The sequence below is a fragment of the Tamandua tetradactyla genome, chromosome 5, assembly GCF_023851605.1.
Source record: "Tamandua tetradactyla isolate mTamTet1 chromosome 5, mTamTet1.pri, whole genome shotgun sequence".
NCBI classification, from domain to species: Eukaryota; Metazoa; Chordata; class Mammalia; order Pilosa; family Myrmecophagidae; genus Tamandua; species Tamandua tetradactyla.
Genome location: NC_135331.1, coordinates 159,438,677 through 159,452,986, shown reverse-complemented (window position 1 = coordinate 159,452,986; position 14,310 = coordinate 159,438,677). Strand labels below are relative to the sequence as shown.

At 34.3% G+C, this 14,310-nt stretch overlaps 1 protein-coding gene and 1 pseudogene across 18 annotated transcripts in view; both read right to left on the bottom strand.

The window, feature by feature from the left end:
• The window catches only part of GRIK2 (glutamate ionotropic receptor kainate type subunit 2), a 1,225,242-nt gene that overhangs the window by 361,226 nt on the left and 849,706 nt on the right, over positions 1-14,310 (bottom strand). The window lies entirely within an intron of this gene.
• LOC143682423 (uncharacterized) overlaps positions 1-14,310 on the bottom strand; it is an 89,074-nt pseudogene that overhangs the window by 73,323 nt on the left and 1,441 nt on the right.

Here is a 14,310-nt window from a genome sequence, read left to right as displayed (position 1 = left end):
AGAAAACAGAGGATGGAGAGATGAGAGGCAGCTAGATTATTTTCTTTGCTTCAGGAAAGGGAGAGATTTAAAAATTTAAGGATTAGCAAGTTTAGTTTTCTCTGCCACATATTTCCTTATTTCTAATCACAGTCATTACTAGAAAAAAATTTTTAAATGTTCTTAATTATCAAAGAGAGTTTAAACAGGAGTGCCAAGGCTATCAAGAAATGCTTGTGATGCAGACTTAGACTGAGAAGTTGCTGGAGTAGAAATAGCTTTAATGAAAAGAAACTGATCTATTGTCAGCTTTCACTGAAAATCATATATACCTTACCAGACCTCATTCTAGAAGATGATAAAGAGCACTTTGAGTATTTCCTTTGATAAATATAATTCTTGAGTACCCCACTGACCTGGTCACTAGTAACAACACTGCTTGAAGGAAATTAGCATTCATAGTTACCAAGAAGCAATAGCACTATTTACTAAGTTCTTAAGAAAAGAACATTTGCATGAATAAAGGATAAAAGAGCAAGAGGGTAAGTAGATAGATAGATAGATAGATAAACTAATGGATATTTGACATTATATAACAAAATTATTATTTTTATTGTGGTCCACGTTGGTATTTCATATTTATTATCTACAAGAAAGAAAGTTTAGAACATGCATAGAAATGTTCTAAGTTAACACTTCTTAAACTTAAATGGGCACACAGATCACTGATAGTACTGTTAAAAAGAAGACTCTGATTCAGAAGGTTTGGAGTGGGGCCTGAGATTCTACATGATACTGCTGCTGGGGGTCAAAGAACAGTGAGTGTGTAAATGATACCAGCCAAATAGGGACGAGCCCAAATATGGCAACTTTAATGTGTTGAGGAACGAAATACATCTTTTTTCCATGATAGACTCCATTCAAAATTTCAATTATGTTTCTAATCATGACTGAGAATTACAATTTCATCTTAGCTGCTCATTTACTCAGTCATTTGGAGTAATTTGAATTATCTGGAGGATCATTTATGGTTCATATTTTGCCAGTTGAAAGAAATTTGGAAGGCAAAATAGATTCAAACTTAGTATCAGTTGCTATAAAATATTCACAGAAATAACTGTTATAAGCACCTTTGGTAAACATCAAATATAATGCTATATTCTGGTATTTTTGAGGAAAAAACTCTGTTTGCTAGTTCTCATTTTATAATATTGTGGCCTTTTGTTGATTTGTGTGCCTAGAAGACATGAAAATGCCATTATATGATTTTAGTTATGATGCTTCGAGTTCAGACCTCACAGGGGAATTCTTAACTGATTCTGATTTATCTGCCATAACACACTTTCTCTTTTGATCTTACTTGTAAGTCAACAACACTCTCTGACATTTAAATTCTTATCACAGCTTTGAAGAAATTTCATCCTGATGCTCTCCTTCAGAGAGTTTAGATGTAGATCCCTGGCTTCCCAAGGAAGTAAAGTCTTAAGTAAGGATAAAGCTATGTAAATGGAATTTCTCCTCCAATGCAAATTGCTACATTTCATAGTTTATTAATAGTTAATATTACTACCACATATTTAGAGAGAACAAGTATAAACAGATGGTCATGAATATTACTCTCCAGATTTTATATTAAAGCTATGAATTTTTTACATCTCAAATTACAGAACCAAATTTAGGACACTGATGGACAAAACATAAGCTGGGGATGATTTTTTTTTTTTGCATGGGCAGGCACTGGAAATCGAATGTGGGTCTCCAGCATGGCAGGTGAGAACTTTGCCTGCTGAGCCACCGTGGCCTGCCCTAGGGATGATTTTTAAATATTATTTTATGGGCATATTTTTATCTCTTTGGCAACGTATTTACCACACAGTAAGCAAATTTCACTAAAACATTGCATATATCTAGAAGAATGTTTTAATATTTTTTGCAATTCTAGTAATAAAACTTCATAATTTCTCTTCTAAAAATTAGTCTATTAATCTGACAATGTGCAAAATAGCAAACGTTAACTGGGATAGATGGGTGTAATAAAGAAACCCAACATAGAACCACTAGGTGTATTCTTCCCTCAAAAACTCCCATGCTTTTCCCTGGCAATCCCTGTTGTTCAAAAGAATCCTTACAAATGCAACACCCATAAGGGAGTAAGCAGCCTTCTCAGGGTGGCCACCCAGCTACTCCAGCAGGGGTCCAGTTATTGAATGCCTGAACATTCTATAAATACCTCAACTGGGTGCCAGAGTCAAGTAAAATAGAAATATTCTGAGCAAAACAGGATAGTTTTACACATCATTCTAAGGCTAGGAAATACAATGTGAATCTAAGCACATTGTTTAAATCATTCTTTCCCTTTTTCATCTCAATTTCCTCACCTCTCCCACAGAAAATAAAATAATGTTTTTACGCTGGGGCTTCAACTTTCTTTTCTGGTTAGGTATTTTATAAACATAATGTAAGTTTAATTTCCCTCAGTAATCAGTATCTCTTGAGTACTTCCTAGGCACTGTGGTAAATGTTTCATACACTGTGATGGCTTTTCAGTCTAGCAAGCACTGGCCTGTTTGTTTCTGTGAAGGTATTTCATGGATTTAAATCATTAGTCAGTTGATTGCATCTATGGCTGATTATATCTAGAATCAGCAAAGGAGATTGCCCTCAGCAATGAGAAAAATCTCATGTGATCAATTGAAGGCCTTACAGAAACAACTGATGCTTTCAGCAGTCAGAAAAGAGAATTTCTCTCTCTACTTCAGCCAGCCAGCTTCTTCTGGGGAATTCAATGGAATCCTTCATTGGAGTTACCAGGTTGCTGCCTGCTGTATAGATTTTGGACTCGCCAATCCCCATAGTTACGTGAGCCATTTCCTATAATAAATCTCTCACCAAATAGAACTCTGAGACATTACACAGATCTTTTCATCTAATTAGCTCAAGAATCCTATGAACAGATATTCTATTTTTCAGATGAGGAAATTGAGGTTCATTCATTTCCACACTGGTAAACAAGACACAAGACACCTGATCTTATATATCTTACATTGGAGTTGTCATCTATTAAACTGAAAACAAACAAACAAAAAACAGAATAAGGGCTGTGAGTATAGTAAAGGAGGTGTCAGCATAGTGACCAGAAGGAAATATACAGAAGGGAAAAAAACAAAGATTTCTTTATACTAAAATCATATACAGCTCATGTAAGAAACCAATGGAACTCCCAGAATATATAAGTTTAGGGTTTGCCAATGTTTCACTATAGTTTCTAGCTAAGGGATATATAGAGAGAGGGAGAGGGAGAGAGAGAGAAAGCAGTACAATCTTCGTTATAAGAAATACCTGACTCAAAGACTTTGTTAAGAGTAGCAAGTGGCGCATAATCAGGAACTTTTAAATTCTTATTGAAATTCATTTTCTGCTGTGGTCACTCACAACTGCCAGAGCTCCCGTCCTCCTAAACAGGGTGAATCTTCACTTCGAATTCTCCTCCTGTCTCGGCTCTGATTCAATTCTTTCCTTTCTGGCTTACTGTTCAGATTAGGAGATGAAGCAACATGGAAATCATTCTCAAATGTCAATTGTTAAAATACCTATCAATTTCCAGAAAGTATATAGAGATGGCTGTGGTTGAGAAGAGGTGAATCCAACCAGATTTATCCTTTAAGTATGTAACCTACAAAGATAGCTTTATCGGGATTTCTGATTATCAGATTAGAGTCTAGGAGAAGTTAGGTAGGGTCCAACCTGGTCAGATGATCTAGCATGGCAATGAAGTCTCGTGGTCCTCCCAGGTTAAGAATAAATCTACAAGGAAGGTAAGGAGTCCTTAAGATTGAAAGGTTGGGTGGCCACAGGAGTGGTTGTGAGAGACCCTCAATGATAGTATTCATTTTCCTACAGCCAGCTCCAAACAAAGAAATTAATTATTGTAGAGTTTTGGGTTGTGTTTTTTTTTTTTTCTTTTTTTGCTTTTTATCTATCAATTATATGTGAAGAAAAGATTTATAAAAGACAGAAAAAATAATTATAGGTCACAAAGTCTGATCACTCTTGTTTCAGACAAATTTCTACATCTGAAGACTTTTTATATATATTTAACACTGCATTTCCAAAATATTTGCATACACATTGACTCATTTGATCCTCACAGCCACTGTTTGTGGTATATTTTATAATTCCATTTGATCTCTCTAAAGGTATATAGTGAGTAAACAGTAAAGCCAGGACCAGAACATGGGTTTCCAACTGCAGATCTTCTTCTCTCCCATCTCGCTATTCTTGTCTCACACTCTGAAACTGTCTCATCATCATAAAAGATGACATTTTCAGTGCATCCCATTTGAAAAGACTTCACAGTGAAGAATCATCAGTGGATTCTTCTTGCATTTGAAACAAAGTAAATGTTACACTGGTCAAATCAACCTAAGACCAACAATCTCCAGCAGTGGCATTGATGAATGTTTTGTAGGAGTTCTTGTTCCCATGATATAAACCCCAGAGCCTAAGCACAATCCCAGAACATCCCTGAACTGACACTGTTAGAAAACTTTCACATCCAGAGCCCACTCTGTATATTTTGGCATCCTAGGCAAACTCCCATGAGAGCAAGACTGAATATTAAGGACAATAATCCTCTGCCATCTATTCCATAAAAATAGTAGATGATTCTCTGCCATCTAAACTCTGTGCCAAAACCTGAAGCTAAAAGATAAGAGGCTAGCCAGAAATCACAAACATAAGGCTTCAGCCCTGCAATCCAGTCATTTTTGCAGCCAAAAGTTTAAATACCTAGACCTTCCAAGGCCTACTTACACTGCTGGGAAGATAACATGTGAGCTTAGCTACCTATGATTTATATAATAGAAAATTCTTTTCCTTCAATTTCAGACCATTTTGTCCTATACTAACAGGAGAACAGCTGTTTAAATCCTTTTATAAAGCCAAATAAATTATTGCTAAGTAGGTCACTTGGTAGATAAAGGTTTAAATTAAAAGATGATATAAATGGTGGAAGAATTTTGTTTTTTGTGTAATGAGTTTCATACAGTTTTTAAAAAGTTATTAGGTACCACTTTTGGTACTTTTCTGTTTGGCAAAGTATTAAAACAGTAAGAATTCTCAATCTCTTAAGTGAAAAACTACTATATGAGGTTTGAAGAATCATCTATATTTCTATATCAACATTTGAAATGTACGCACACTTTGATCAAATATATCCATTGTTAAGAATTTATCCTAGGAAAGTAATAAATACATTTACAGAGATTTATAATGGTAAAAATATATTATTTATAGGAATTTTTATTAAGTAGCTAGAAACAACCCAAATATTTATCACCAAATACCTGATCATCAAAACATTAGTCATCAATGTACTGTAACTTAAAGGATAAAGAATATTAAAGGAAAGTGACATGGAACCCATGATATTAAATGAAAAATCCAAGTTACTGAACACTCTTTATAGTAAAATTAAATTTGTACATATATATATATGTATGTGTGTGTGTGTCGTGTCATGTATATGATTTACTCTAAAAACTATGGAAGAATACATACCAAAGTTTTAATAGAAGTATTTTTGAAGAGTCCACTTTTTAATTTCTTAAAGCAAAATGTATTATCAGAAAAAGCATTTGGTTAAGATACATTTTTAAAGCTGTTATAAATGTAAATAAATGTTGAAAATTTATTTCAGTTTATTTTTTAATAATGGAATTCTCCTTTTAAAAACTGTAATTCTTTAAACATTCTGCATCTTAAATTGTATTATATATGTAAGACTACAGCATACTCTATTATAAAGATTTCAGTAGTGCTAAATATAGAATAATATATTCCAATTATAAAGGGAGGTTACACAGCCATCAGCCAGTTATACTTTGGGACTTGTTTATTTTTTCATTCATTTATTTTGTCTGCTTTGTTACTTAGTGCAGTATTCTCCATACCCAGAAGAGTAATTGGAACACACACATTCTTTTTGTTGAAGGGGTGAATGAATGAATTTTCAGTTAATCACAAGGGAAGAGATAACACCTGACTTGTTTTCCCCATGTATCACCAGTACCCAACACAATCCCTGGCAGCAATGCAACACTTACTATGATTTTTTATTGTGTTTTAAATAGCATTACTATACAATGATAACTAATTTAAAAGTGATTAACTTGATCATTTGGAAATACTTAAAGAGCTTGCAGTGCTTTTGAATCACACTAAATTATGAACTGTTAAGTAAAATAAAGTTGAGCTCCTTTCAGAACTCAGCAAGCATGGGAACCTATTCACTCCTTCCCTGCCCTGTAGAGTTTTAGTTTTAGTGGGATTATACTGTCACAATTATTTTAAAATATATATGTATAGGTCACATGACTATCTCAACTAACTCAATTATTCATCCGTAGACTTGTTCCCTGATAGTACTATTTTCCCATAAATACTTGAAAGTTTTACTCTCTATTTTGCTGAACACTGATGGACATTGCTCACTGATACATAATAATCCCAATACAGTGCTGGATTAGTCTCTCAACAGCATTATGTGTCAAACAAAAGCATGTTTTTATTTATGTGCAAATATATTTAACCCTACCGTCCCATAATCAGGAGGACATATGTTCTGAGATTTTATTCATTTAGTTTTGATTTTTAATCCAACAAACCATGGTGCATCTACACTAATCCATTATCTGTCTCTCATCTAATAACATTTATAGGATATACTCAGTTAGGGATGAGCATATCAACTAAAGAAATTAAAAGAAAAAATCTGCATCCCCAACAACAACACTGCTATGGAGTCCAACATATGCATGTGTGGTGGCCATGCAGATGCCCTGCTGAAATCTTTTTTCAGGGTAAACTGCTTCAGAGAGCATAGCTGATTTACAGTCTCCAGTTTCTGCACCATAGGATATACCACTGATTTCACGTGGCCACTCTTCTGATGGGCTGCTCCTGCACTGCACAACTGAGCTCAGCAGGCCTACTGGAATCAGGTTGTTGGTGACGGATGTGTAACTCTCTAAGGGGCAGCTCTAGCTTAAGGAATCCCCATCAGCCTGGCTATGAATTTTTGCCCTGCAGTCTGAGGCTTTTTCTACCCAATCCTATTCTTCCCTCTCTCCTTTCACAAGTTTTAGACCTGCATCTCAAGTCTGAAGGCTCTCTGCCTATTTTGGCTTCCTCCCCCTTCACCCTTCATAAATAAATCTTTGGCAAATCTAATTTCATCTTGGCATTTGCTCTATGGAGGACCCAGCAGACACAATATGTGGTCTATTTTAATTATAATTTTTAAAAATCAATGTCAGTATGGTCTAGGTACATATTTGCAAATATACAACAATGTGAGAAAATACAACTTTAAAATAATAATTATGTCAACAGGCACATCTTGTGATGACATTTTTTGAGGGGTAGAAGCACCTACTTAAAATTAATTTCACCACGTTATGGTTGATATATGCAATATAATTTTAAAAGTTTAGCTTTTTTTTAAACTATCATATGTAGAGCAATGCATTTGTTACAAAATAAGACAAGAAAATTCAGTTTTCAGTACAAGAAATCTCTCTCTAGGTGGTGTCCTTATGGTGTCCATCTTTGAACTCAAAATAGAAATAAAAGTTTGAAGCACACTCGCTGATTCGTAGCTGTCAACTATAGGGCAATATATATCACAGAAGAATATTCTGTCCATCTGTGTTCCTCAGGTACATTTTGATAAAGGTAAAATATTAGGTGCAACACTAGCAATAAAATTAGATTTCTGTATGTCTCTGTATATTTCCTAATAATGCCGATTTATTTTTTATTATTGTGCTTCTTAAAGAATTTATTTTAAATAGCTCACTAAAGAAACAGAAACAATGAAGTTTAAAGGACTGTATATTCAATTTTTAACATTTAAGGAGTATCAAAGAAGATAAAGAAGTTAATTGGTATGAAAAAATATTTTTATCACATTTAGCTTTGTCAATTGATGGCAATTATAAATGACTGCTGTCTTACTTGGGTAGCAGAAAAACACAAAATTCCGGCATTAGCTGTCACTAGTTTTATTCTACATAGAATGTAATACATTTTACCAAACTTCAGGTCTCCTTTCATTTTAGCTACCACTTGAAATATGTAAACTATCTATAAAGATTGTTTTACTCCCATCTAAAGTACGCAGTGATTTTATTAAAAAGAGACTGACATTGAAAAAAAAGTCCCAGCAATAAATGACCAGTTAAGTCCAACACCCAGTTGTAAAGGCAAATAAATTTACATTTCATCTAATGATAAGAGGATAAATAATGGAGTATGCCTGCATTTAATAAATACACCATTGTTCTTGATATTAGCAAAGACTTCTCTATATATTTCACAGTAATAAAGAATTATAATACAGCCTACAGCAAATAAGAAATTACTAACAAATCTGAATTGAGGTACATGCACTAGAATCAATTTACTAACAAAGCTAGTAAAGGCTACACTTCTCAAGAGAATTCAAAATACTTTGGGCTATGTGATATTCTTTGATGTCAAGATCCTGCTCCCAAATTAAGAACCAAGTTAGATGAAAAGTAATCCAAATTACAATTAGATGCTTGGAAGGGAACAGAACTCTGTGAAAATTCATATTCTACCTTCATGCACATATGAAAACAAAGGTCAGTTTATAATTAATATCAATTTTGGATGATGACAGAACTGTTATGATTCAAAAATGAAGATGAGGGCAGTGCGACATTGGTTCAGCTACAGAATTTTCGCCTGCCATGCTAGAGACCCAGGGTCGATCCCCAGTGCTTGCCCATGAAAAAACAACAACAAACAAGCAAAACAAAAAAATGAAGATGAGAGAACTCAATATTCCTTGGTTTAGTTATAGTAAAACTCTTGAAATCCTTGAGTTGTTGAGTAGCTATCTTGTATGATAAAGTATCAAGGGGTTTCTCTTTTGAAATTAGACAATTTATTCTAATAATATAACCTCTTTTCTTCCTTACTTTCCTCTTTACATTTATTTTAGAGGGTAGGTAAGGTAGAGAAAGAGGCTAGCATACAAAAAATGAAAAGATGAAACACTAAACAAATCATTAAACAAGTAAAAAAATAATTTTCTAATAATTTTAATGGTTTAAAAATACATAGTGAAAACTAGCATGATGCACTTTTGGAAAGAGTGTAAATTTAGTACAGCAGTTCTGGAGGGCAATTTAGAATCATCTATTAAAATTTTAATTGTATCTATATTTTGACCCAGCAATTATTTTCCAAGCATTCTACTCTCATTATGGTCTCCTATCCTCCCAGCTCAATGACTTCAGTGACCCTACTTCATTTTAGACTATTAGGGACCTCCAATCCAGTCTTCACTGTCCCTCACCTGCTTCCTCTTCACACATTCCCTTCACTTCCTACCTAATTCTCTGGTCTGTTATTTTGACTATTTGCTTATAAATGCCCATAACTCTTTTCCTCTTTCTGTCCATCATAGTCACGTAGTGAAATTAAACTGTTAAAGTTCAAATATTTTCTGAGTCACCATCCTTCCATGAGTAGCACAGTCTTACTTGACATTTATGTCCAAAAAACCCAAGTAGGCCTTCCATGTAGGCAGGTGATCTTCTATATTCCCTGGAACACCCATTTTCCTACTTTCCAAGAAGATAGTTTCATCCCTATTCCCCATCCATTTCTATCACCCAACTCCATTTCTACTGATATACTCACTTTATATGAAATCTGGCAAGAAAAGTTTAATCTGCCCAGCCCAAATCCATCAATTTACATGCACCTGAATTCCCACTCACTGCCTTCTCTTCTTCTACAGTGGGAAAACAATGGCCCTACTCTTATCCGACACCAATTCCCTCCACAGGACCCTTCCCTGGATCTTGGTTTTGCAATTGTCCATACTCTTTCCTGCATCATTGATTTTTTTCTTCACTACCAGAATATTCACACTGGCACACAATCATGCCATAATAGTATAAAAAAAAAGAAATCCACAAACAAATTTCCCCTGATTTCATGCTCTTTTGTCAAGCCTATTCCATTTCTCTAAAATTCTAACTTGTAAACCCCTCAAAACAACTGATTTGACTTGATGTCTCTACTTTTTAACTTCACATTTCCTAAGTAAACTACAATTTAGTTCTTGTCTTTGCCACTCCACAAAATAATTCAATCAGGGTCATGATGACTTCTTATTGCCAAACTAATCTTGCCAAACATGACCAGTGTTGGTAGCATGATTTGACATAACTGACCACTTCACCCTTTTCAAAATACTAGGCTTATTTAGGCTTCCATGAATTCAGATTTTAGTTTTACTTCTGCCTTACTGCACAGCTCTTTTCAATAACTTTTGCTGACTCCTCTTTCTCCTTCACTTTTTTTTTTTTTTAAACAGTCGTATGCTTTTTATTTTAATTTTTTCTGGTGACATACATACCCCTTAAATTGTCCATTTATCCACTTTCAGATATACAATTTAGTGATTTAATTATATTCATAATGCCATTGCCACCATTCATTACCAAAACTTTTCTTTAACCCACCCCAAACAGAAATTTCTACTAATTAAGCATGAACTCACCACTCCCTATCCCACCCACCTCCTGGTAACCAGTATTCTAGTTTCTGACTCATATGAATATGCATATTCTAATTATTTCATATATGTGACAACATACAAAATTTGTCCTTTCCTATCTGGCTTATTTCACTCAACATGAAGTCTCAAGTTTCATCCATGTTTTACATATATCAGAACTTCATTTCTTTTGACAGTTGATTAATATTCCAAAATGCTGCATCTTATTTATCCATTCATCTGTTGATGGACACTTTAAGGTCAAACCTTGGCACTCTTTTTTTCTCTATTACTTCTGTCTTCCTAGATGATCTCATCTAGTCCCTTGGCTTTAAATATCATCAACATGCTGATAAAATTTATTTGATGAAATCTAAACAACAGTCAAACTCATAAAACATCTGCCATTTCAAAATCATTCATTCCCTAAATCATTCATTCTTTGATTCATCAAATATTGATCGAGAGCCTATTATATACCAGACATAAAGAATACAGTAATGAACAAGACAAAATATGTCCACTTGAATGTCTAATAATTGTCAACTCAAACATAATGTGTCAAAAGGTTACTCTCCTTTCTTTTTTCATCCCCGAATCAGCTTATTCAATATTTTTCCATCTTTTCAATATGTGGCCCCATTTCCATCTGCTTTATTAGACTTTAAAAACTTAGCAGCCATTTGTTTCACTGTAGGTTCTCACAGAAGTAAACCCTGTGACAAAGTTTATCTATCTGTGTGTTGTAAGGAACACCAGCAAGGAAATGAAGATACAGAAGGAAAAGCACCTAGAAATTGTGCATTATTACACTGGACTACCATAGTATGTAATTGAAACTTGATTACACAGGGAAACTTTTAGAAATGATGTAAAATGAACATCTCAGAATCATCTCACTGTAAAACTCCCTTACTGATTAAGGGCTTCTTTGGGGTATGAGCATATGTTGGGTTAACTTTCCAAGACTGCCAGTATGCTATAGATGTAAGCAGAAATATCAGTTGCACATCTTCTGGAGCACCCTGAATTGAAAAAGCTGAGAGATATGGGCAAGGCACTTATAACCACTGCTACATTCTCCTTAATTCTTTTCTCTACTGCCTCTAAATTTAACTCATAATGAATTCTGTTAACATCACTCCAAAATATACCTCCAACTCTATCACTCTATAACAGATCCACTGTTAAAACGTAAATCCAAGTCACAATCATCTAATGCCAGCATTGTTGAAATAATTAACTCTTTTCTCTATCCCTACATTCTAATCCCTTCCCTGCTTAAGATACTGCAGGGCTCCCATTGCAATTCAAACAAAACACAAACTTACATGGCCACTGGAGAACTAAATGGTATGTCATTGATGACTACATCTTTGATCTTCCAGCATTTTTCCTGTTACTCAAAATAACCCAGCACATTGATAACCCACTTTTTCTCCCTCAGATATACCTTATTTGTTTCCACCACAGAGTTGGCCTTTTCTATTCCTTCTTCTTAGGATAACTCTTCTGATAAATCTTTCTATGGCTATTTCTTATCATTTAGACCTGTTCAAATATCTCTCCTCCCACCCCTAGTCACTCTCTATACTTTAACATTAATTTGTTTTCTTTCATTAATCTATTCTATTTACCAAAGAGAAGGTAAACTCCAGGAGGACAGGGACTGTATCTTGCTCATCACTGTATGCTCATGCCAAATTGTGTCTGACACATAGAAGATTTTAAATAAATATTATTTTAACTTTATGTACAAAATAAGGTCTTATTTTACAAGGGGACAGAAAAAATTAATAAATACATGGACAACCTCTTTTCCAACGCATTCAAGACTAATAATATTTGATTAATTAAGATGGTAGATTAAAGCATATATAGCTTAAAATTTTTATTTTAATGTAAACCATTTAATTGTAAATTTATCCCTAAATATATTAATATAGATCAAAGACTTCATGCATCTGCTGATTGAAATTCCTCTCATTTTGCATAAGCACCATGCAAAATGGATTATCCCCAATTTCCTGCTTCAGTTTTTTTAAAAGAAGTAAGAATAAATTGACACTAGCAAAATAATACATATGCAGAATCTACCTTTCAAAGTTGTTCTGCTCACATGTTCATAAAAGTATTTTAAACAATTTGCCTTTATCAGGTTTTTCCAATGTAATCATCTTTGTTTTTATGGAATTTTTGTTTTGATTTGCTCTTGTATCTTATTAGTTTGTATAATATTTAATTGAATAATTTAATAAATACAAAACAACAATTTAATGAAAGTACAAAAACATAAACTAGTTTTGAAAGAAACACTACTGACACTTTTTTAACAATATTTAACTGTGGGGTAAAATGCAGAACATGCTAGAGTACCCTACTAGCAGTAAATTTTCAGGGTACTCTGGGTATCAATCCTTGTATTTTAACTAGGGGATGGAAAGCATTGATCAATCTAGTGAATCAGTTAAGGCAAGAAGGGTTGAGTATTCACTCATCTCTAAAAACATCATTGTCATTCTGTTTGCTTGCTGTGTTGCTGGATAATTTTAATTTTATTTAGTGTACTTTTGTACTTTATGCATTTTTCAACAAAATGTATCATCTGTATAGTACAAAATAAATAATTCTAAATATTCAAAAATATTTATGTTGCTTTTAAAAGTGAGTAAATGGAAAGGGTGCAAGGGTGATTCAGTAGTAGAATGCCCGCCTTCCATGCAGGAGATCCAGGTTTGATTCTCGGACCACGTACCCCCCCCCCCAAAAAAAAATTGAGTAAATGGATAACATCTGTGTTTACCTTACTGTGATATTGATTAAAATTTTACTGAAAATGAAATTTTAGTCTAGCAGGCCCTCAAATTTAGAAAACTATGCAAGATTTTGCGGTTAAATTTATAGCACCTGCCTTAGGGACTAGAGCAGTTCATATTCTAAAGATATTTCACAATCATTAATTTACCACATTCATTTCTCATTATCCTTTGATAAAGCAAAGGATTTGGGGAGAGGAATAAATACCTAAAGACTTAGAATGGTATCTGAAATGTTGATTTTAAAGGCAACCTTTAGTGAGAATAATATTTTGCATGGAAGTCAGGCTCAGGATTCAAATTAACAGCTCTTCTTCCAAGGCATATTTCCAAGAACTGAGACACATTCAGTGTGGCGCCTCAGGCTGCCCTGGCATGTCTACTAAGAAACAAAGGCACTTAAAGATTCAGTAATTCTTTAATTGCCATTCAACACTTCTTAAACTCCCTCTCTTTCAGGGTTGCTTAGTCTAGGTAGCCAAACATGCCATCTAGTCCTTTTCTATGAAGGGGAGTACACATGCACCCACAGAGTTTGAAATGTTTTCCCGTTTCTGAAAAAAAAAAAATAACAATAAGGCATTACCGCAATAAGAAACAATTCTCCAAGTCCTTGTGAGTCCTCTTCCTTTAGGTGTCGCCATCATCTCAAATTCTGCATATCTGCAGTTGACACCATAGCCTTCCCAGGCCACCACTTCCTCCAGACAGCCATATTTCTGTTAAAAGCACTAAAGTCTTAAACTGGAAAGCTCAAAGACCTCTTTTGTCTCCTAGTTCTACTTTCTTATCTCAAAAGGCCCATCCTGCTCAATCATTCCTTTGAGCCCCTCTGCTCTACCACTAGTCATTATTAATGTAGGCCTGAATTGCAGCTTCCTGCCTCCCTCTGCTAGTGCATCTGACGCACGTGGATGT